Below are 22,391 nucleotides of genomic sequence, written 5' to 3' on the forward strand. Positions count from 1 at the left end.
GCATCCGACCGTGATCCCTGAGCCCACCGGGAGTGATTCTGAGTACAGAATCAAGAGTAGCCATGAATAACAATGAGTATAGCTTAAAAACAAACAAACAAAAAATGTGTCTTCCTGGTTTTCCAAAGACAATTGTGAGGAAAGGAAAGGCAGTATTAGATTCTTAGCCTTTGGTAGGGAAAATATGAGCATATCACTACCTTGTCTGTGGCTTCTAAGAAACTTAAGAATTTCAGGGTTGAATATATACTGTGCTTGGTTCTTTCTTCACAATACACCCACTTCTACTTTTGCTTTCTAAAATATTTATCTCCCAAACATTTGTTTCTTCCAAATTGGTGAGAGAAAAGTAAGAGGAGGAAGATACAAAAGCTTCCAATCTTGCAAGGAATTCATACCAGGCCTGATCTACAAAGAAATGCTTCTTAAACAAGGAAAGAACTTTATCTACTTTGATTATACTTCTCATGTTCATCATATAACTTCTATTATGAAAATAAATAGAGGTTCACATAAAATATTTTATAAAGAAAGAGGAAAACAAAAGTAATCTATAGTCTCACCATCTGGAAGAAATCCTTATTAACATTTTGGTGTATTTAATACATATTTGTGCATATACTATCAAACATGCACATATTTAATTTTAGAAACTAGCCAATTTAGAATGTATTTCACATGAGCTTCAAGAACACTATCTCATAGTTTTAATGTTCTTCAAATATTTGATATGGCTGCCCACCACCACATTGTGTGAATGAACCAAAGTAAAATTTTTTCTGCTAGGGAATTTGGATTTGTTTTGCAGCAAACTAAATTGCACCACAGCTAGCAACATGAACACACATATGCCCAAGCCTTTCTGATGACTTCCTTAGAAAAAAATCCTTGGAGTTAATCAAAAGCCTAAAAAAAAAGAAAAAGAAAAAAACACAGCCTTTCCAAAAAGTTACAAGTTGCACAAGTTACAATTCTATAAATAAGTTCTCTCTTTGCCAGGTTTCTGTGAGCAAGGTCATATTTTTTTATAAAGCCATTAGAAATTTATTTATTTTTATTTTTTTTATTTTTAATTATGAGAACAAAGATGCAAAGAAAGAGGACAAGGTAAAGTTACAGTGGAAGGACAATCACCCATAACATAATTCTCAGAAGAAGTCCCCTTGCTGATATCTTAACTTTGAACTTTCAGCCAAAGAACATTAAGGTAAATAAAACAGAATCCATGTACAATTACTTTGTCCCTCAAGTCCCCAGATTGTAACACATTATAATATTTCTTAACAGCACACAAGGCAATCTAAAGCCATAAAACTTACGTAACTTTTTAAACATTAGAGGCATAGTATTTTTTACAATTTCATGAACATGCATATTAGCTTAAGTTAACCTCAAATTTTAAGTGTTTTTTTTTTAAGGATTAGAGTCAAAGGAGCACAGTAAAAACGGTGTTAGAGTGGTAATTGTTTTTTGCATAGACCCACCAAAATATGAGGGGAATGGAAAGGAATAACCTTGGCCTAAATACAAAGAGACCAGACCCCTGAAGTTTCCTGGCATAAGACCAACTCTAGGCTCCAGGCAAGCTAGATCGTCCAAACCAAGACATTGTCTGTAGTGCCAACACACTTTTATTTTTCACACAGTCTCTGTTGTTGGTATCATGTTTCTGTATTAAATATCCTGGAATCTGCATATCCTACATTGAAGTCAGGATGTGGGGTGTCTTCTCGTTTCACCTCACCATTAAAGGGGAATGCAGAGAGCCCTGTCCTGTAAGCAGGTCATTGTTGTTGTTATGTCTTCTCATAGTGTTAAGGGAAGACTCTGTTGAGCAGGTCGATGTCTGAGCAGTGTAGGGTCTTCCGTGGTAGAGGATTGCTTCCAGGTGATATCATAGACAAGCCTGGATGTTTCATGGATGGCTTCTCTGGTTCAGGGGTGAATAGAAAATGCCCTTTCTTCTGAGGCCTGTGCCAGGTCGTTATGTCAATGTTCAGGGTGTAAGGTCCCTTTGCACTACAAGATTTGTGTGTTCCAATTTCTATTAGATAGGATCTTATTTGTATGTATAGTATTTTCCCATTTTAATGTGCCTATGCAAAAAAGGAGCAATGCCACGTGACGTTATTGGCGCATATGGGGGCCATAAGAACAAGTCCAATAATCCCCCTGACATGGTTCAATCATAAGCATTAAACTGGGGAACTCTTTCACCAAAATTCCTTGTTGAACAGTTCATAAAGAGATGATAAGAAAGTGGTTAGAATCGTCACTGTATAAGAGAATATTTAGTAGACTTATAGCTGTCACAGAAAAAACACAAAATATTCGAAAGAAATACGTGTCTTTTGAAACAGTTTGGGGTTGTCACACACAATGCACGGCTTTGGTCTGTGATAAAGATTGTGCAGTACTGAAGTTAAAGAGTAATGTGGGTTAGTGATGTTTGGGGGGGTGAGAGAGTTAAGGAGTAAAAATGAGCTTTGTAGGGGTGTGGGAAAGGGCAGAATACAAAATGGACGGGCAGATCCTGGCTTCCAGCTCTCTCTCAATCCTCTCTTGAGCTGGAGGCTAGCTCTAGCCGGCTTGGGGTTGGGAGAGACGCTATGTGGAAGGCCTTCTCCCTAACTTGGGTGCACTGGGAGCCTTGATAGGCCCCCAGCTTTCCCCTCTTCTGCCCCCCCCCCCGCCTCCAGGCCTTCTGGGGTGGCAGCCCAGGCGGACAGGCAACGTGGGACTTAACGTGGGGTGTGCTGAGATTTACTCGGTTGCACTAAGTTTGTCATGGGCAATTTCTGACTAGTCCACATATGGACTGTATGTATTAAGAATATTCCTTATCTCTATGTTATGTTTTGCGTATCTAGCAAGGTCATATTTAACCCTTAATTTTATAGCTGGATAAAATAGCACTTTATTTGCCTTTTGATTAGCATTTTTACTTTATTATTATTAAAATAGCTATAGGTAGTAAGTTCTTGACTTAAAATCCTCACTTCTCTGTCATGTGTCATCTTTATAAGTGAATCTTTTCATCATTCACATAGAGAAAGAAGCTGAGGACCAATTCTCAACTTTACAAGATCAAACAACTAGCTTTCAGTGAGGAGACTTAAAATATGATCCAAATCCTACCTACCTAGCTTACTATGCTCATTATTCTTGTAGTCAAATATTTTTGATGCAAGTTGGACCCTCCCCCAAGGTGTATGCATTTTATCAAGGGATTCCATCAGACATTGAGAAATGGTTCTCAAAGATTTTTTTTTTTTACTTTATTTAAGCAGTGTGGTTACAAGGCTGTTAATAATACGATTGGGTTGGGTTGTGGGTTGTTGTTGTTTTTCATAATTACAAAGTTGGTCATGCTTGAGTTTCAGCCATACAATATACAATACCAGGTGCCAATGCATATTTCCCAACACTAATGTCCCTAGTTTCCCTCCCTACCATCCCTCTGCCTACCTCAACTCTCTTTCTCTTTCTCTCTCTCTCTTTCTCTCTCTCCATCCTTCACTCTTTTTCCTTTATAGACACCATGCTTTGCACTATTGTGAAGGGGGATATCATCACTCTATATCCTTTCAGCATCCAGTTGTCCTGAGTGATCAGTTCCAATTTTTCTTCTCATACTGATCCCTTCTCTGCCCTACCTGTAGTTCTTTAGGTTTGTTGTTGTTGTTGGTGGTGGTGGTGGTTTTTGGGTCAGACCTGGCAGTGCTCAGGAGTTACTTCTGGCTCTGCACTAAGAAATCGCCCCTGGCAGACTCAGGGGACCTTATGGGAGGCCAGGAATCTAACCAGTGTCTGTCCTGGGTTGGTCAAGTGCAATGCAAATGCCCTCCTTCACAGTTTGTAGCAAACTTCAACCATGAACTCGTCCTCCTGGCCCTTATCTCTTTTATATGGGAATTTTATTAACACCCTATCTTTTTTTATTCTACAAATAAGTGGGATTATTTTATGTCTATCCCTCTCCCTCTGACTCATTTCATTCAGCATACTAATCTCCATATCCATCCATGTATAAGTAAATTTCATGACTTTATTTCTTAATAATAGTTACATAAAATTGCATTGTGTAAATGTACCAGTTTTCTTTATCCACTTATATGTTCTTGGGCACTTGGGTTATTTTCAGATTCTGGCTACTGTGAATAGTGCTGCAATGAGCGTAGAAGTGCAGAGACCTTTCTGCATTGTGTTTTTAGGACTCTGAAGGTACATTCCTAGGAGTAGAATTGTTGGATCATATGGAGGCTCAAGTTCTAGTTTTTTCAGGAATATCCATATTGTTTTCCAAGCAGGATGGATCAGTCGACATTCTCACCAGCAATGAATGAGAATCCCTTTCTCAGAGACACCGTGTACAATTAGTTTATTCATGTAGCCAAACACTTTACATGCATTTTTAGCCATTTTATATCTTTCTAAATTATATTAAATTTATTTTTGTGTAGAAAAATCACCCATTGGCCCATAAGTATTTTAACACTTTTTGGTTAAGTTAGGATTTACACATCATTTCACTCACTTCTTGCCTTAACCTAAACTGAACAACTACCCATCTTCCCAGGCTTTATGGATACAGAATGTCTACACTCTAAATTTAAAGAGTTTAAACTGCCTTCATTTAAGTTCTAATGAAGTTACTCAAAGTGTCCAGAAATTTAACCAAATATTGACTTGAAAATACCAAACCACAGTCAAAGAAGCAATACTTAGAATCAGCTGTATGCAGCCCAACAACAAACCATCTTGAAAACTTGGCTCTCCCAAGCACCCTTTTTCTTGGAACCTTATGCCTTTGTTTGAAGAAAGCAGAGAAAGTTCATTGTGCTCTCTCTGAAAAGACACAGCTATAATGACAATGTCATCTTTACATATACAACCAGGCCAGCATCTGGCTATTATGGTCACTTATCAAAACTCAAAGAAATGTATTCATGCTATCCCAAATCTCACACCCCACATTCCATGAGTGGAATCCTCTCCGATTATGAAGAGCTCTAATCCTCTGACATGTAGCTCAAATGTTTCCTCCTTCCAAGCTACCCAAATATGTCAGATCAGAGAATAGTCCCACCCTAAAAAGAGGCCTACTCTGACCATGAAAAGAAAGATCAAGAGAAGGGGGAAGTTGCTCCTTGAAAGTCACCTGCTGGCCAAGAAATTTATCTGCAGAAAAAGTTCTGCAGGATCATAAACCAGCCCTGTGCTTGTCTCAGAGCTCACTTTGCAAGTTGCAGCAATCATTTGCTTGATTCAGTTCAAGTAAGGAAGATAGATAGAATTTTCCTACAAATCACTTGATTAGTATGAGAAATCTATGTCTCTGCTGCTTGGAGCACTGCAAAGATTTTTGGTTCCTTTTAAATCTCTCTCGATATTATGATGCTTGCAGACTTCAGTTAGTGCCTAAGTTTTTATTTTTTGAAGGCATTGAACTCTTTGATAATACTAACTTGATCTTCTCTGATACTTTGATGATCAATATTTGGGAAGAAGTACTTGAGCTCTGAAACTCATAAATAAGTATTCTGACTTTTGGGATGGCAGATAGCAGAAGCACTCTGTAATCCAGGGCCTAGCTGCTCCTCATTATTCATGTCCACTATTCAAGTCCAATCTAGCTCATCTTTAGAGTAACCATTAACCCCTCAGAACCCCAATGTCTGTCCCTCCACTTACTACTTATCACAATTATAGGTACCATGCTTGATACTTTAACGAACAAACTACTTAATCCTTATTTTAAAAAGGTTTAAAAGATGGGTATCATTATGTGCTTTAGAGGAGGGGAACTTGTTTGGAACAACCAGACAATGTGCACTAGATCTGTGGACAAATTTATTTTTATTGAAGCTCTTGGTTCCTGAAGATAATTTCTATTATATCTCACAAATAAATAGCACCAATAATTTTTGAAGAATAGATAATCTATGAGCTATAAACTGCTTACTGTCATTATAAAGCTTACTATAAATTTTCCCTCCCCTCCTAAATCATTGTTTTGAAACAGAATAATCTCATTGTTAAAAGTGAGTGCAGTATTTTAGATTCTCTGTCATCTAGAAGAGATTCCTCTCGGGGCCGGAGAGATAGCACAGTGGCGTTTGCCTTGCAAGCAGCAGACCCAGGACCTAAGGTGGTTGGTTCAAATTCCAGCATCCCATATGGTCCCCCGTGCCTGCCAGAAGCTATTTCTGAGCAGATAGCCAGGAGTAGCCCCTGAGCGCTGCCAGTTGTGGCCCAAAAACCAAAGATGATAGATAGATAGATATATAGATAGATAGATAGATAGATAGATAGATAGATAGATAGATAGATAGATAGATAGATAGATAGATAGATAGATGATAGATAGATAGATAGATAGATAGATAGATAGATAGATAGATAGATAGATAGATAGATAGATCTGGGTCAGAACCAATCACATGTCTTAAATCACAACATTGAGAATGAGAACAGAAAACTTTTCAGTGGTATGAAAAGTACCACCACAAATTCTGGTCCAGAGCTCAAATTCTGGAACTCTGTGCCAATTCCTCCACTTCCTCCAGCCTCAGTAACCAATTTCACTACCTTCAAATCACAGTTTCTCTATGAAGGGTCTTCTCTGCTTTTCTGCCCCGTTTGTGATCTAATTTTATACTTTCCCAAAGTACCAAATCATTTTTCTTCCCTAGAAACCCACTTTCTCCCTTGCCTGTTTCCATTTTTCTTTCCCTCTAAGCATCTAAACAGAACTAAGAGGGGGGTTCTGTATCTTCGTAGTTTATCTGAGCATTCCCTTCTATCAAAACTGCAGGAAGGGAAGAATCAGAAAGTATTTTCTCTGTGTAGCCTTTTCTCCTAGGATGTCTGAGAGGAAAAGGAATATCTCAATTGATTCCAGGTAGTAAGTTCTACTGCTCTCCCACCCAGATCATGTGGTTTTAGGTAAGATGCTTCTCCTCGGGACAATGTCATAAAGTAAAATTAGAATCTCCTTGATGTTCCCTCCTCTTTCATATCTCATAGAAAGTTATAAAATGAGAAAAAGGAAATAAAATGATCAAACTTAAGCACCAAACCCAAAGTCAACGACACCAGAATCGATACCGAATTTACAGCAAGCTATACACAAACGAACTCTCTCACACTAGCAGTCCAAGGAGCAAAGGGGGGAGGGGAGGTATGTGATGCATGCTGGGAACAGGGGTGGAGGGAAGACAACACTGGTAGTGGGAATGGCCCTAATTCTTCGTCACTATGTACCTTAAGTATTACTGGAAAAGACTTGTAATTTACTTTGATCACAATAACAATTACTTTAAAAAAAAGAAAGACAATAAAGAAAAATTAAGAACCCTTATTTCAAGACAAGGGAAGTAACTGCAATACACGTACAACAAACTCTTAGCCACCAGGCAATGAACTTGGTTCCTCATATAATTCCATGGAAGCAATTTCATCTTGTTTTGTTTGTTGTAATGGTATTTTTGAGGGATAATATCACCAGCTATGCTGAGGGTCAGCAGGGCAACGGGTGGAGGGGTGAGGGCACATATGATCCCCAAAATTTAACTCTATAACAATTTTTGATAGTTCTTTTCCTAGAAGAAGCAATTTAATTTCTTTGAAACATAACCATACAGGAATAAAAACAGTACAATGGCTAGCATACGTGCCTTGTATGCAACCAACTTGAGTTCAATCCTCAGCACAGTATATATTCCCCTAACTCAATCTAGAAGTAAGCCATGAGCACTGTAGAGTGCTATATGTAGTTCAAAAACAAACAAAACACACACAGAAAATTTGTATGGTGATATCATCATTAAACTTACTTTTGCAATTTTTCACAATATTTTTGCCATGTTGCCATAGTATTTTTGCAAAATTTTCACAATATGTACAAATCATTGTGTTGTGGGCCTGAAATTAATATAAGATTATGTTTCAATTTTTATCCTGGATCCCAGACATAGAAATGACACAGTTCTTCACAACAGCCACAGGAAACAAATCCCATCTGGGACATCCTTAATACTGCTCGGACATCAGCAAGTGCCAGCTCTAATATGATATCCTAACAACGAGGAAACTGGGAACAACTTGACCTAAGAGCAGATTATCCTACCTCACCAACTAACGATAAGACCAAATCAGAAGACTTGTCATCCATTGGTCTGTCCAAATGCCAAGATCGCGATTTACAGATGACTGGCTGATAGAACCATGACCAGACTGTATGTATCCTAGGACCAATAAAAAAACCCTAGTCGAGGGTTTGAGTTACGACCTGTACAACAACCATGATCCCCACTTCCAAAGGTCTGTTTGAGACAATTGCAACGGAATGGGTCTTCTGGAAACATAATGAAAGACGCTATCCCAGGCCCAGCGCAAAGACCAAGACCACCAACCACAGAAAACGAATTAAAATAACACAGAGGGAACAGAACTTCTAGAACCACAAAGAAAGACTTCATCATAAGTTCCACTCCCTGACCTGTGCAGATACCAAGATCTCTAGATACAGAGGTCTGATTTTATCACCCAGGATGGAGCAGAAGTCTTCCATACACCACAAAAGCACCAAAGGGAGAGTAAATGAACCTGAAAGGAGTCTATAGTTAATCCCATGACAATATATTTCAAGGGTAGAGAAACCCTGTTTCTCTTAGGCCAAGGGAATTCCTTTTCAAATAATCCCAATATTTACTGTTCCTGTGCAGGAGGGAAGAAAAAAGAAAGAAAAAGCACAAAGCACAAAACATTTTTTATTTATTTATCTAGTTTTTGCCGATTTATTTGTTTTGGTGTGGTTATTAAAGTTGTTGTCTCCACTCATATTTATTTATTTTTTCTTCTTTTCTTTTCTTCCTTTATGTGCTCTGCCATGTTTTTTATCTCAAGACCATGGCCTTTATGTGGTGCTTATCTTTATTGTTGGAGTGTTCACTGGATATTTTATTTGACACTTCTTTTTGTACTGTTATGGTGTTCCACCTCCTTTTTCCCCTTCGTCTCTCAAACCTAGGATGAGAGCTTCCCAAAGGACTCCGCCCATTTTCGGTATATTTGATTATTCCCCAATTTATTACTTTCTCTTCTTAAAACCACATAACTATCTAGTCCCGCATCCCAATTAGAGCAGGAAATAAGGGAGGTACCAAGACCAAACAGGTGTAGGACCACTAAGTAGTTAGCTAGGCACAGAGGGGACCACTTATTCTGGCAGCCCCGGGGGTGAGGGAGGAGGATATGGGAGGTAGGACGGGAACGGAGGTGGAGGGAGGACAATTCGGTGATGGGAATTCCCCTGATTTTATGTTAAAATGTACCTAAAATATTATTGTCAATGATATGTAGGTCACTATGATTAAAATTAAAAAATTATATTAAAAAAAGATTATGTTTCAATTTTAGAAAAGAAAAACTGAGGGCCAGAGCAGTGGTGCAAGCAGTAAGGCGTCTGCATTGTCCACACTAGCCTAGGATGGACCATGGTCCGATTCCCCAGCATCCCATATGGTCCCTTAAGCCAGGAGCGATTTCTGAGTGCATAGCCAGGAGTAATTCCCGGCCCAAAAACAAAAACAAAAACAAAACTGAACAATAGTCATCAGGGTGGGTTGATGAAATCTGAAATGGATTTTGAGAATTTATCTACACCCATCTCTTGACCTTATTAATGGAAATATAACTCTTCAGAATTTACAAGGTCTCTTTACATTGAAAAATCTTGATGCAGCATTGGCAAAATTTCCTGATTTGGGTCTAGACTTAAAACCTTTCTCTGTCATTGTCTCTCAGCCTCAAATTCAGGGGTCATCCATCTCCTCAACCCAGTAGATAATGTTTTATTTCCTTTTCCTCTCACAGATTCTGATCTTACTTTCTGGTCCCTAAAAAAAGTGATGCTACTAGCAGAGTCTGCATCCAGATCTCTACCAACTCCACTGCCTTTCATCCCACAGCTATCAATATTGCTGAATAAGGCCTTCCCTATCTCTCTTTATAGGACCTCCGTTATCCCTCTACTTTCCAACGTACCATGTACACTTTCTGATCTAAGTCATTTCCATCAGCATGTGTGCATCATTCTCTCTCTGTTTCTGTCTCTATCTCTGTCCCTCTCTCCCTCCCTTCTTTCTCCCTCTCTCCTCCCTCATTGTTTTTGTCTTTTGAGCCAACGGTGCTCAGAGTTTACTTGTGTATCTGTGCTCAGGCATGACTCCTAGTAATGCTCAGGGGACTATATGTAGCCACAGGAATCAAATCTGGATAAGCCACATACAAGATAAGTACCCTACCTGCTATATTATCTTTCTGGCTCTTTTATTTTTTCCATTTAAGGGAGAAATATATCATTGGACTCCCTTATAGCTCCCAAATTAACCTGAATTAACCTGAATTTCTTTCTACATCTTTTTAACTACTCCTCCCTAAAGGTGTATTGATGAGCTATCTTCAGTTCCTCTCTTCCAGTCTAACCCAACATTTTTTGCCTCCCACTCTGCAAATGCTCCTACAAACTCACCAATTACTTTCATGTTGCTAAGTTGACTTCTCATTCCTTAATGTACTAGCAGTGTTTAAATCCAATGTTTAACTGTCCACCTTAAAAAACACTTCTCAGGTTCTAGGCACTAGACTTTTATTTGTGCTTTGTCTCATGGACTGTTACTTCTCTGTCTCCTTTGCTAATCTATCTTTATGTCCTATAACTGGGTCAAACACTTGGCCAGCAAGCTAGCTATCTCCTGTTTTTATAAATAAAGTTTTACTGGAACACAGCCATACCAATTCATTTATGTTATCTGGGGCTGCTTTTGTATTGCAATAGCAACAAAGAAAATATGGCTCAAAAAGCCTGATGTGTTTACTATTTTTCTTTAAGAAAAACTTTGTCAATCCTAGATCTATAAATAATGGAGTTCCCAGAGTCCAGTATATATATATATATATATCCCTATTCCTTTTTTATGACTTAAAGAAAATGTATTACATAGTTGATATAGTTGATCATAATACATTTGTTTCTAGATAAGTGAAAACAAAGTTATTGGAAAAAATAGAAAGAAAAAGAAGTAAAGAAAGTTTAAAAAAAGACAAAGTACAATAGCAAGCACATTTGTGAAAATTATTGTATTTCCAATGAAGCCACTAATACAATTACACAAGATTTAGTGATCTCTTGTTGTTAGCTGTTCATTCTGTTAATGTGGTGTATTTCTACAGGGATGACAGCATTAAACAACTGAAACTGTCCAGAGATTCAAAGCTCTATAACTGATACTATGACTTTTACGGGCATGGTCCCAAATGCCAGGCCTCCTGAAAAAGGAAAGATAAGAGAGTGCATCTATAGGCTCTAAAAAGCTTGATAATATCAGCCCCTAAAACCAGTGTACCTAAAGTTTTGACAGATTGGTGTCCCCAAAGGGAATCATAGAGGGTCAGTGATGAGACACGGCCATCGGAAAAACAGTGATTGTTGTTGATTGAGGCAGCAGGCATAGTTTCAGGGCAGAGCTTTGACCTGCCCTCTCCTCCTTAGATGGCCAGCTTTCTGCTGCATGGGCTGGAATATCCATGATCTTTTAAGGCTCGGTTTGCATCCTGTTTAAGAGTAAGTCTGTGGAGTTGTCCTGATTAGAACATGGTGACTGCCATTTCTATATCCCTCATTTCCATCTACACTACTGAGATAAGCCATCTGGTTCGAAATCTTCAACAATTGTCAATTAATTGAAAACTCCCATTTTTTTTCTCCAGATTGGACCCTTTCACTGAACATTTTATATTTCACTTAGATGCCAAACCATCTTCACCAAAGAACTCTTTGCTTAACCCAATTTTCTCCCTTCATATTTTGTCTCTCCCCAGTTTGCTCCTTTTCATGTTTTCTCTCTCATATTCAGAGTTCAAGAATTTATTTCTAAATTATATTCTCTTAAATTTCTGCATTTGAGCTAACATATAGTTATTAACTGTATATATAATATATTAAATAAACAGTTATTTGCCCTTTCACATTATGTCCAGAACCTATCCACCATCTATATCCCACACTGTTCTTATGCCTTAAGCCATGCTACGACCCTCTGGCCAGGATCATGACTGTCTGGCTGGCCTCCTACCTGCACCGATGTCCTCACAGCATATCTCTTTATAAACAGCCACTGAAGAGATCCATCCACTTTAAACCACTGACAATGTGATTCATCTGCTCAAAGTTTTCAGGTATTTGAGGAAATGAGCCTGGCCTCACGGTACTTGACACTTTAGAGACAGACATATTGTCTCTACTCAGGACTTCTGGAATGTTCTTCCCTCCAACATATATGTACCGCACAGTCCTCAGTCTGCTCCACAGTTACTTTCTCTCTGCTGTCCTTCAGGTCTCATATCTCCATACACTGTCTCTCCCTTACTCTGTTCACCACCATCCCCCTTGTTCTTAGTGTTACTCCTACTTAATTACTGGTTGCCACCCCCAAATTAGTTATAAGAAGTGGGGACTGAGTCAGTTTGGTCACTCTTTTATTTCTAAGTTCTTAGCCACAGTGGTCAATTCTCAGCATTTGAGCAACAATAAATGAATATCCAACAGTTCTGAAGTTCATGAAAGGAAGTTGAAGGAAGAAAGAGGTATGTAGTTCCACAGTGGAGCAGCCCCAGGTCAGAGCCTCTGCTCAGAGGTCTCCTGATCCAGGAGATACTTGTGCTTCTCACAGTCCCAGTGACAGGCAATGTCCCCATTCTCTACTGAACCTCCAAATAACCAGAAAGGGGGAAGAAAGGAAAACTGTAGATGGGACTTGTTGTAGATACATAGAGCCTCATTACCTCCTCCTAGATGCTCCCTGATCCCCAGGCTTAGACCCAAGAGTGGTGAGTCAATGGGCTAGTGCCAGGTGGCTTCACAATGTTAACCTCCCTCAGACAGTCTTTCTTAGCCACTCTGTGCTTCAGCAGCCTCTCTGTCACATGTAATGTAATTCTTTAAATCTCTTTTGTATCTTATAACACTTAAAAAATATCACCATAGATCTTTGAAATGTGCCTTAAGCTGCCTCGTCACTTTTAGATGGTCCTCTGAAAGGCCCCCAACTACTCTGTTTGCTTTTCTAATATTTTTCTTTTCTGTCTAATGATATTCTTTCCTCTTCTCAAGCAAACCAGTAAGGTCAGGCAAAATAGGAATTTCTCAATTTACCTTTCTCTTTTTTCTAGAAACATATAGGTTAATTTCATTTCTCATAGAAACCAAACTTAAAGTGGCAGTAGAAGAGATAAAATACAGGTAAGACTCTTCTTGTTTCTTCATTTCCTCCCTTCTGGGCCTTCTCCTAATTCCAACACTCTGCACATAGCCACACTGGCTCCAGTTCATTAAACATAAGGGTTATCTGAATGAGCAAAGCCTGAAGTGACAGGACAATGGATTCTCCTGATGTCACACTGACAACCTGTCCCATTAACCTAGCCAAATGTCCCCCAGGCTGACTGGGTATCAGACTTCTTCTTGTACCAAAATCAGCCCCTTTTGTTCAAATCATTTTTATCCTCCATTAGGAATTAGTTGAATGTGCCCTTTTACAAAAGTCATCACATGTGTTTTACTCTATTTTCCCCAAGTATCATTCTGAATTCCAGGGTGCCAGTCCCCCCACCCCAGGACTTATAAAAGGTCTCCCTAACGAAAAAGTAGGAGTCATTCGTAGGCAAATTTTCTTCTATGCTCTCATCTGCCTATTGCTCATACAAAATAAAGACAGAAGGTTTGCCCTTGTACCCACCCCACATACCTCTAGCCTTGTGAATACAAACATCATATAAATTTGCTGTTATCATTAAAATGAATATAGTGGCCAATCAACTATGTGACCCACCTTAACCTGCCCTGCCTCCCAATTACCTATTTCTTAATTCACGCTTTAAAAGCCCCAAAGATGTGCCCATGAGAGCTGCTTGGCTGCTCTGCTGAGACAAGGATCACTGGAGTCCCTCCATGGCCCAGCAAACATCATGGAGTCAGCCAGCTGTGACTTCCAGGGAGAGCACGACTCTCTAGCTGCCAGAGTTTATGCAACAAAGAAAAGCAGGGCTGAAAGCAAATACATTGGGAAAAAGGCAGTAAAAAAATGATAGACTCTCAAGTGACCCAACCAGGAGGTCACTGCAACCAGGATGGACCACCTTCAGCATCCAAGCCCTTTTCCTAAATGCAATTGTGCAATTGCTATTAGCATATCCATTTGATCTTAGTTAATAGGTGAATTAAGCAGAAGGCATGACTTCTGAGAAGAAGGGAAGTATGGCTAAACACTGTCCTGCCAGCTATCCTCAATAGCACAAAATAACCAGCTCTGGAAAGGGCATAGATTCTATCACCTAAACCTTGCTACCCAGTCCTGCCACTCACTAGCTTTGTGAACATGGCCTTGTCACAGCTTTCCTGAGCCTCCACTGATCTGCCTGCGAAATCAGCAGATATTTGTAAGGATTATAAGTACATCACTGGAAATATTAAGAATCTTGACCACTGTAGGGCCCGGGTCTGGGGGGTATGTGTAGGTAGGTGAATGGGCATAAAGTAAAGAAAAATAAATAAATAAAACAAGTGTGCCATAGCAATGGTGACGATTTCCAGCACATAAATGCTAAAATTCAATGTCTAATGCAAACTCTCAGCCTTGAAGCAAATTGATGCAGGGAAACACCTACTGTCTATTCTGTGTGCACATACCTGCTGCCACCAAATGGATAAGGACATCACAGGGCCTGTGATGTTTTAGTGAGCAATGTCATGTCTGTCACCTTGCTACATATATAGTCACTATTTGAACCCATGTAGTTTGAGTGACTGATTTAAGAGCATGTCTCCTTGATTTGGAAAATACTGTTTCCTGGAGAATACTTAGGAAATATAGAAAAGTTTCACAAAATAAAATATATATTTCCTAAAACTCAGAGAACAACACAGAAAGATAAAACTCAAGTTTTATCTATTTTTAAAACTGTCAGTTTTTTTTTAATTTATAGCATTAAATTTACTTTTAAATATTGATTTACTGAACACATTATTAGTATTTTTCTCAATATTTTATTATCAATGTAATTTTAATAGCTTTCTTGCTTCCTATTTTATTCAGTTTCAATAATCCCCTCAACTAATGTTTTGTTATAACAAATACTGCTAAGTGGAATACTTAATTATTATCTTAGAATACATTTCTATAATATATATATATTTCTATAATATATATAATATATATATATATTAGTTTTAGGTCCACACCTGGTGACACTGAGGGGTTACTCCTGGCTATGCACTATGCACTTAGAAATCACTTCTGGCTTGGGGGACCATATGGGTCACTGGAGATTGAACCTAGGTCCATCTTGGTTCAGCCACTTGCAAGGCAAGCATCCTACCACTGTGCTACCACTCAGCCCCCAATAATCTATATTATTATATATTATTCCATATGGGTAGAAAGGGTATGTTTTTGGAATATGTCTCGTGTGTTTTTAAATGCTCCTCCCACTGATTGAGACAGAAAATATTGGTTTCTTAGCACTCTTTTTTTTTGTTTTGTTTTTTGAGCCACACCCGTTTGATGCTCAGGGGTTACTCCTGGCTAAGTGCTCAGAAATTGCCCCTGGCTTGGGGGGACCATATGGGTTGCCGGGGGATTGAACCACGGTCCTTCCTTGGCTAGCACTTGCAAGGCAGACACCTTACCTCTAGCACCACCTCACCGGTCCCAAGGTTTCTTAGCACTCTTAACTACTCTATGTATTAGCACTTATTTCCACCAGATGGAATTCTATATACTGCTCAAGGCCACAAGTGTTTCTCTATCTAGGATCTTGCTCTGGCCAAGTAAAGGTAACCATGAATATCCAGCTCTCTAGACCCATTAGTACCAAACTACTATAATCACTCTACATAAAAGGATGCATTAGATGAGTCTAGGTTAACCTCAACTGAGCTACCAAGCTGATTCATTTCTTCACATTTTCTCCTTGAGCTGTTTCTGCAGGCAGACTCAGCAGTTTAGGCTTTTTTACTTTGCTTGAGCTATGCACGTTAGTGTTTCCTCAGGTTTTCCCACTCTCTCTCCCTTCTTCAAGGTTGTCTCATATCCCAGAATCCCAAACCCACCCCCAGCTTCTTCAAAACTGAGCTGTTCCCCCCAAGAAACATCCCATTTTGATTGCTTACAGGGCTGATGGCCTTCTTTCAGGTTCCTGCCAAGAGGACAACCCTCTCTTACTTCTGATAAAACCCATAGTCTGATAGACCCATGCAAGCAAAGGACACCTTTAATTTTTTAGAGGTTTTTGTTTGTTTGTTTTTGTTTTTTGGGGTTTGAGGGGTTCATACCCAGCTGCACTCAGGAGTTACTCCTGGCTCTATGCTCAGAAATCGTTCCTGGCAGACTTGGGGGACCATATGGGATGCCAGGATTCGAACTACCATCCTTCTGCATGCAAGGCAAACACCCTACCTCCATGCTATCTCTCTGGCCCAAAGGACACCTTTAATTTTTGAATCCTAACTAGTTCATGCTTTCTTCCTTCTTAGAGGTCCCCAAACATATGTTCACTAATTATGTATTGATTTTATGGTTCACATATAAGCAATTCATGTTATTTCTCACACAGTGAGAAACCATCAAAAAGAGAGAGAATCTGCTGGCAAAGCTGCACATGAAAGGTTGGCTGCTTTTTTGTACCTCCCATCCCAGAAATTTTGATTCTCAGTCACTTTCTGTAGCCTCTGAGTAAAGGTGAAGTTTGGAAGGAATTAAAAGGGTCCTTTTAAGACAACTTAATGTTTAACCTCTTCAAAGCTCCTGCTTTCTTCCCTAAAGGGATCTTCTGCTTATCCATTCTCTGGAGATCATCGCAAAGGCACCCCAACCTTCCTGTTTTAACAACTCTTGCTGATGGAAAATTCTTTCTCATACCTAATCTAAGTCCATCTGCTGCAATTTCTGTCTATTTTATCTCGTTCAATCCTTACTGGAGATGGAGAACAGCTGGTCGCCATCCTCCATATAACATCCCCTCCTAAACCCAAATGAGTTATTACATCACCCCTCAGCCTGTTTTTCATCTGGCATAAAATATACCATTTTTCTAGAGCTGCCTTTAGGAATCTGATTCTGTATGCTTCACTTACATTAGCCTGCAGCAGGCTGTGACTTCTTGAGCTTTAATAACCCCAATTGAACCTAGGACCCAGGTTAAAAAAAAAAAAAAAAAAAAAAAAACAAATGTCCAATCAGAAAATAATTCAGAGAGATAGTATAGCAGTAAAATGTTTGTCTTGCTATGTATATGGCCAACCTGAATTCTATTCCCAGCACCCATATGGTCCACTGAGCATTGCCAGAAGAAATTCCTGAGTGCAGAGCCAGTAGTAATCTTTGAGCATCTCCTGGTGTGACCCAAACCATACAACAATATCATCTAAAAGATAGAAATGAGAAGCAGAAAGAGCATGTAAGTGTAGTGCCCAAGGTCAAGGGGTCAAGACCAAGGTGCTAGTCCACAAATATTGCCACCACAAGGAAGAATTCTGCAGGTTCTCTTAGATATGGTCAAGAATAAGACCAACCCTAACAGAAAAGCAAATGGTCAGAATTTCCCAGATATTCTCTATACAAACTGTCTTTCCAGTCCCAATAGTGATAGAATATCCACTATGAAAATCTTATTTTCCACTAGGAACTCTAATATTTAAAGTAACTACAATGTAGGTTAGTCACAACTTAGTACAGTTAAGTAGATTTGATCCTTTCCAACTCTTGATAAACAGATGTCAGAAGAGAACAAAGAGCAAAAAAGCCAGATATTGATAGATAAGTCACAAGCTTGCCAATGTTTCCAAGAGTCCTGTGGATGAACTTTAAAGGACAGCAGAGTGACATCAGGACAGTGGAGTAGTGAAGGCAGGGTCTGAAAAAAAATGCCCGCGTATCTAACAGTTCTATCATCTGCAGGGCTCTTGCAAGGTAGATTTTGGAGGGTAGCTGACTCCTCAAGGGTTCTTGAGGTCTACAGAGAATTGAGCATGAGGAAAGGATTATCTCACTATTTCCTCAGGTCAGATTTCACCTAATTCCAAGATCCCTAGCTTCTTCTGATGAAGTGTTTTCACAAGGGAAGTGAGCAGTGTATTATAAAGTACATCTCAACCTCTACAGTGAACCTTAAATGACAAAGAAAAACTAGAATAAAAAAGGAGGCAGCATATAGCAGGGTAAATAAAATTATTCAGGTATGTATTTGTATATTTACTCCCAAGTAGGGAATAATGTGCTTAAGGGGAAGTGAACATTTACTCATAATTTTGACTATGAAATTTCCTAAGTGAAAAATGAAGGGGGGAAATAACATGATGACTATATTTGAAAGCTGATATTTTTAAACCACCTTAACCCAGTCTTGAATAACAGAAGCATGGTGTTCCGACCTCCCAACTTTCAGGGGAGGTTATAAATTATTTCCATCTTTCAGATATATTCTCTTTCCAGGATAATAGGGGAGGTCATACCTCTAACTAAAAAAAAAAAAAAAGAAAAGAAAAAGAAAAAAGAAGACAAAAAGAGGCACTTCACAGCATTTACATAAATTCCTGAAGCAATAAATGTACTCATTTGCTTTCCCCAAATTTAAACTTCAAATAGGAAACTAAAAGATTCATCTGATAAAAAAAAAACATGTTTAACGCATTTCCAATTATATTCCAAAGGACAGGTTTTTTAAGCAGTCAAGTTGGGACAAAATTACAAGGTCAGTGCAGGTTGGGAAAGTGAATATTTACTTATGTGCTTATGATGCGGGGAGGGGGGAAGAAAATAAAAGACAGTGGGATTGAAGGAGCACAGAAGTAACAGAAGTAAGGCAGAGACTTTTCTTGCCAGGAAAATTACTCAGGGCTTAAGGAAGCAAAAAAGGAGTAACTCCTTCATAGTGCAGTGGTTAAATGAAACAAATCTTCATTGGTCAACTGAGAGGAGAAAATGCTAGATCTATGATGGTGCTTATTCAAGGTCCCAGCTAAAGCAACTGTGTTTGACGAAGTGACAAATTTAATTTCCTGCATACTAATCAATCCCTTCATAAATACACAGGCTCTGCCTTCAGAAGGAACTAATGAACTCAACTAATCAACTCAACATCGCAGATTACATTCTCCTAGTGAGCTAGAGGCTGGGTTTCATGCCCCATGAAGGTGAAGTTGCAATGATGATATCTCACATTTTGTCAATTTTCTTCAGCTTCTATGATCCTTTTTTAGTCTGAAGTTGTTATTTTAGTGATCCTTATTCCAACTAGGGAAGCCCAAGGAAGAGGAAAGAGGAGGAGGGAGAAGGAAAAGAAGTGCTCCTGCATGCCCCACTTGTACTTTCTAAAGCTTTCTCTGCCCCCCACCTGCACCTCCAAGCCTTTTTCCTCACTGCATGAGTCACCATTCAGGAGTCAGTTTAACTGCCTTACTTTCAGTACCCTCTACCATACAGAACTCTGCAAGGTCAGTACCAAAATAGGGGTCACCAATATTTCTACCTGTTACTATTTCTAGGCATCGTTCAAACTCAATAAACAATTCTAGCTCTATCACTGCCTACATACAAACCAAGGTGTCTTATTCAAAAGTGCCTTCTACACACACAAACACACACATGATTTCCCCTGGGTCATTTTTGAGGGTAACATATCCTGGACAAATAGAGGAGAGTTTCAGACAAACTTGAGTTCTTGGTAACCCTGAGAGTTAATAAAAATTCTAAAATCACTATACAGAAAGGATTTATAGTTTGTGGGCCTGCAAGCTTGTTTATTGTCAGAAGACATGTGCAAAAGGGGAAACTGTATTATGAAAAAAGAAGAGAGAAGGAAAGAAAGGAGGAAAAGAAGGAAGGAAGGAAGGAAGGAAGGAAGAAGGAAGGAAGGAAGGAAGGAAGGAAGGAAGGAAGGAAGGAAGGAAGGAAGGAAGGAAGGAAGGAAGGAAGGAAGGAAGGAAGGAAGGAAGGAAGGAAGGAAAGGAGGAAGGGAGGAAGGAAGGGAGGAAGGAAGGGAGGGAGGCAGGGAGGGAGAATGGGAGGAAGGGAGGAAGGAAGGAAGGGAAGAAAGAGGGAGGGAGGAAAGAGCTGTTTGTTTTGGTGGTGTTGTTTTCACTACTATGAGTAGATCTTCCAGAATATCAGGTCCCAATCAAAAGAGCTGCTTGATGAACATAGACTCTGTTGTGGGGGTTAAAAACAATAAGAACTAAAATATGAAAGCGATTTGCTGTCATCTACACCACATCAGGAAAGGTGTCATGGGGCAAAGAAGTTTCTGGGAAATCTCTCCCAGAATGTTCACTTTTCTCCCAGGACTGGAAATTCAATTCTCCAATTCTGGGTCTAGGACAGAAATCAGAATAGGAAATCATGTGAATGCCTCCAACGCCTCAGGGATTGAATTAAATCCACCCATTTCTGAGTGTCCCGTTAATTCAAGAACAGACCCCTGTGCTGCTCCAGGACCACGGGGTTGCAAGCTCGAAATCACTTGAATCACGTGAGACCCCTGCTCTTAGGAGATTCACCCCCTATCATTCCTCAGTGGATCAACAGGGGCTCTTTGAGAAACTGGGGCCCTATGTGGGCTCCAAATTGGGAGTGCCCAAGGGGTGCTGTGGGCTTCACCAGCTGTTGCTTACAGGATGTTTTTAATCCCCTGAAGAACAGCTTCCATAATCAAGGTAGATAGTGGCGCCAGCACCTTCTCTATCATCAATGAACGAACCTGCCCACCTATATCGAGCAATCTCAGAGCAGTCTGCCCTTCCCACCACTTTGCTTTGATGGGCACTCCTTTTCTGAGAAAAGCACAATATTTACAAGAAAAAAAAACCGGTAGCAGCATTTTAGATATTTCAGAATACAAATACAAAAATAAAATGGTCACACCATTCTCTGTATTTCAGTACACACCAAACTCCAGGAGTTTGGGGGGAGGAGGTAATCAATGAAGCGGTTTCTTTGACTCCGCGATATTTTGATGGTTTCTCACCAAGTTGTGGGCCACATGGAAGCCCATTAATTCAAAAAGAATAGATGTCCACAATGCAAGAAATGTCCCCTTCCACCAAACAAAGGGAACTGGATCAGAGTGGGTCAGGATGCAGAGGGAGGGCAGAGAGAGAAGTTTGAGGAACAACTCAAGTGGAAGGTCACAAGAGTTGAAGCAAAGCAGGTCATCACACAGTTAAGGGAGCACATTCTCTAGCACAAGCCAGACAACCAGTCTGATACCCACCTCCCATGAGTGGGCTGTCGGGGAAACAGCCCAGGAGAGCCCCAATCGCCTTCGCCCCCCAAAACACTGAATCTCCAATCCAACCCTTCCTGCACTCCTGCCCCAGACCAACCCCCGGAGCCCATCCTTTAATTGAGTGATTAGTAAACAAGCCCAGTTCTGGACAGCGCAGAAGTTTTCCAAATCCGCCTCCTGGTGTGCTCTCAATAACACGCATGCAGATCCCATCTTGGTCACATTCCCTCCTTTAAACTTTTCTCTTCTTCCCGCAATCCCTCTTCCACAGATGCTAAACTGGAAGCCGCGGCAAAAAAGGCAAAGCAGGAGCAACACCCCCGCCCCCTCCCCTCCCCGGGAGGCAAGCGGGTGGGTACCTTTTCCGGGGAGCGGAGGGGCTGTTGCCTACAGGCTCGCTTCCCTGCCGAGCCGGGCCAGGAAGGATGCTGCCGGGATGGAGCACGCTGAGTATTGCGCGTTCCAGCCTCTGCGACCAGACCTTTCAGCAGCTCAGATCAACTGTGCTAGCGAAGCACTTAGCAATTATCTGCGGGAGCTGATGCGCCGCCCCCTGCTCTTGCCATTGGCTCTGCAGTCGCGGGCTGGGCTGCATTGGTTTCAGGCGACCTCACTCTACTGCTTTCGCTCCTACTATTATCTAAGCCATCAAAGGAAATAATTCCATGTTTCATTGACAACCTGTAAGGCTCTGCACTGACCGACCCTGCAGGGGGCAGGACAGTGAGTCCAGTTCCAGTGGAGGGGGAGGAGGGAAGACTATACAATAAGTGGGGAGTGGGGGAGAAGAGGGAAAGCAGAAAAAAGGGGGGATGAGAGAGAGAGAGAGAGAGAGAGAGAGAGAGAGAGAGAGAGAGAGAGAGAGAGAGAGAGAGAGAGAGAGAGAGAGAGAGAGAGAGAGAGACCAGGCAGTCAGATTTTGTTCCAGCATTTTTAACTTCCACAAAACAGAACCCATAGCAACAATTTTCTGACTGTATTTTTTTTTCCCAACTGGTAAATGTTCCTAAGGGCAGAGAGAATAACAAGAAGGTTTATGCCTATGT

General features: G+C 40.2%; 1 protein-coding gene across 1 annotated transcript in view; it reads right to left on the bottom strand.

Annotated features, from left to right (window-relative positions):
* The window catches only part of ZMAT4 (zinc finger matrin-type 4), a 467,773-nt gene extending 445,929 nt beyond the window's left edge, over positions 1-21,844 (bottom strand). Inside the window, 1 exon segment of the mRNA XM_049771892.1 lies at positions 21,705-21,844. The gene's annotated coding sequence lies outside the window, so the exon portion shown is untranslated.
* Positions 21,845-22,391: the final 547 nt, after the last annotated feature.

The sequence above is a fragment of the Suncus etruscus genome, chromosome 4 (assembly GCF_024139225.1).
Source record: "Suncus etruscus isolate mSunEtr1 chromosome 4, mSunEtr1.pri.cur, whole genome shotgun sequence".
NCBI classification, from domain to species: domain Eukaryota; kingdom Metazoa; phylum Chordata; class Mammalia; order Eulipotyphla; family Soricidae; genus Suncus; species Suncus etruscus.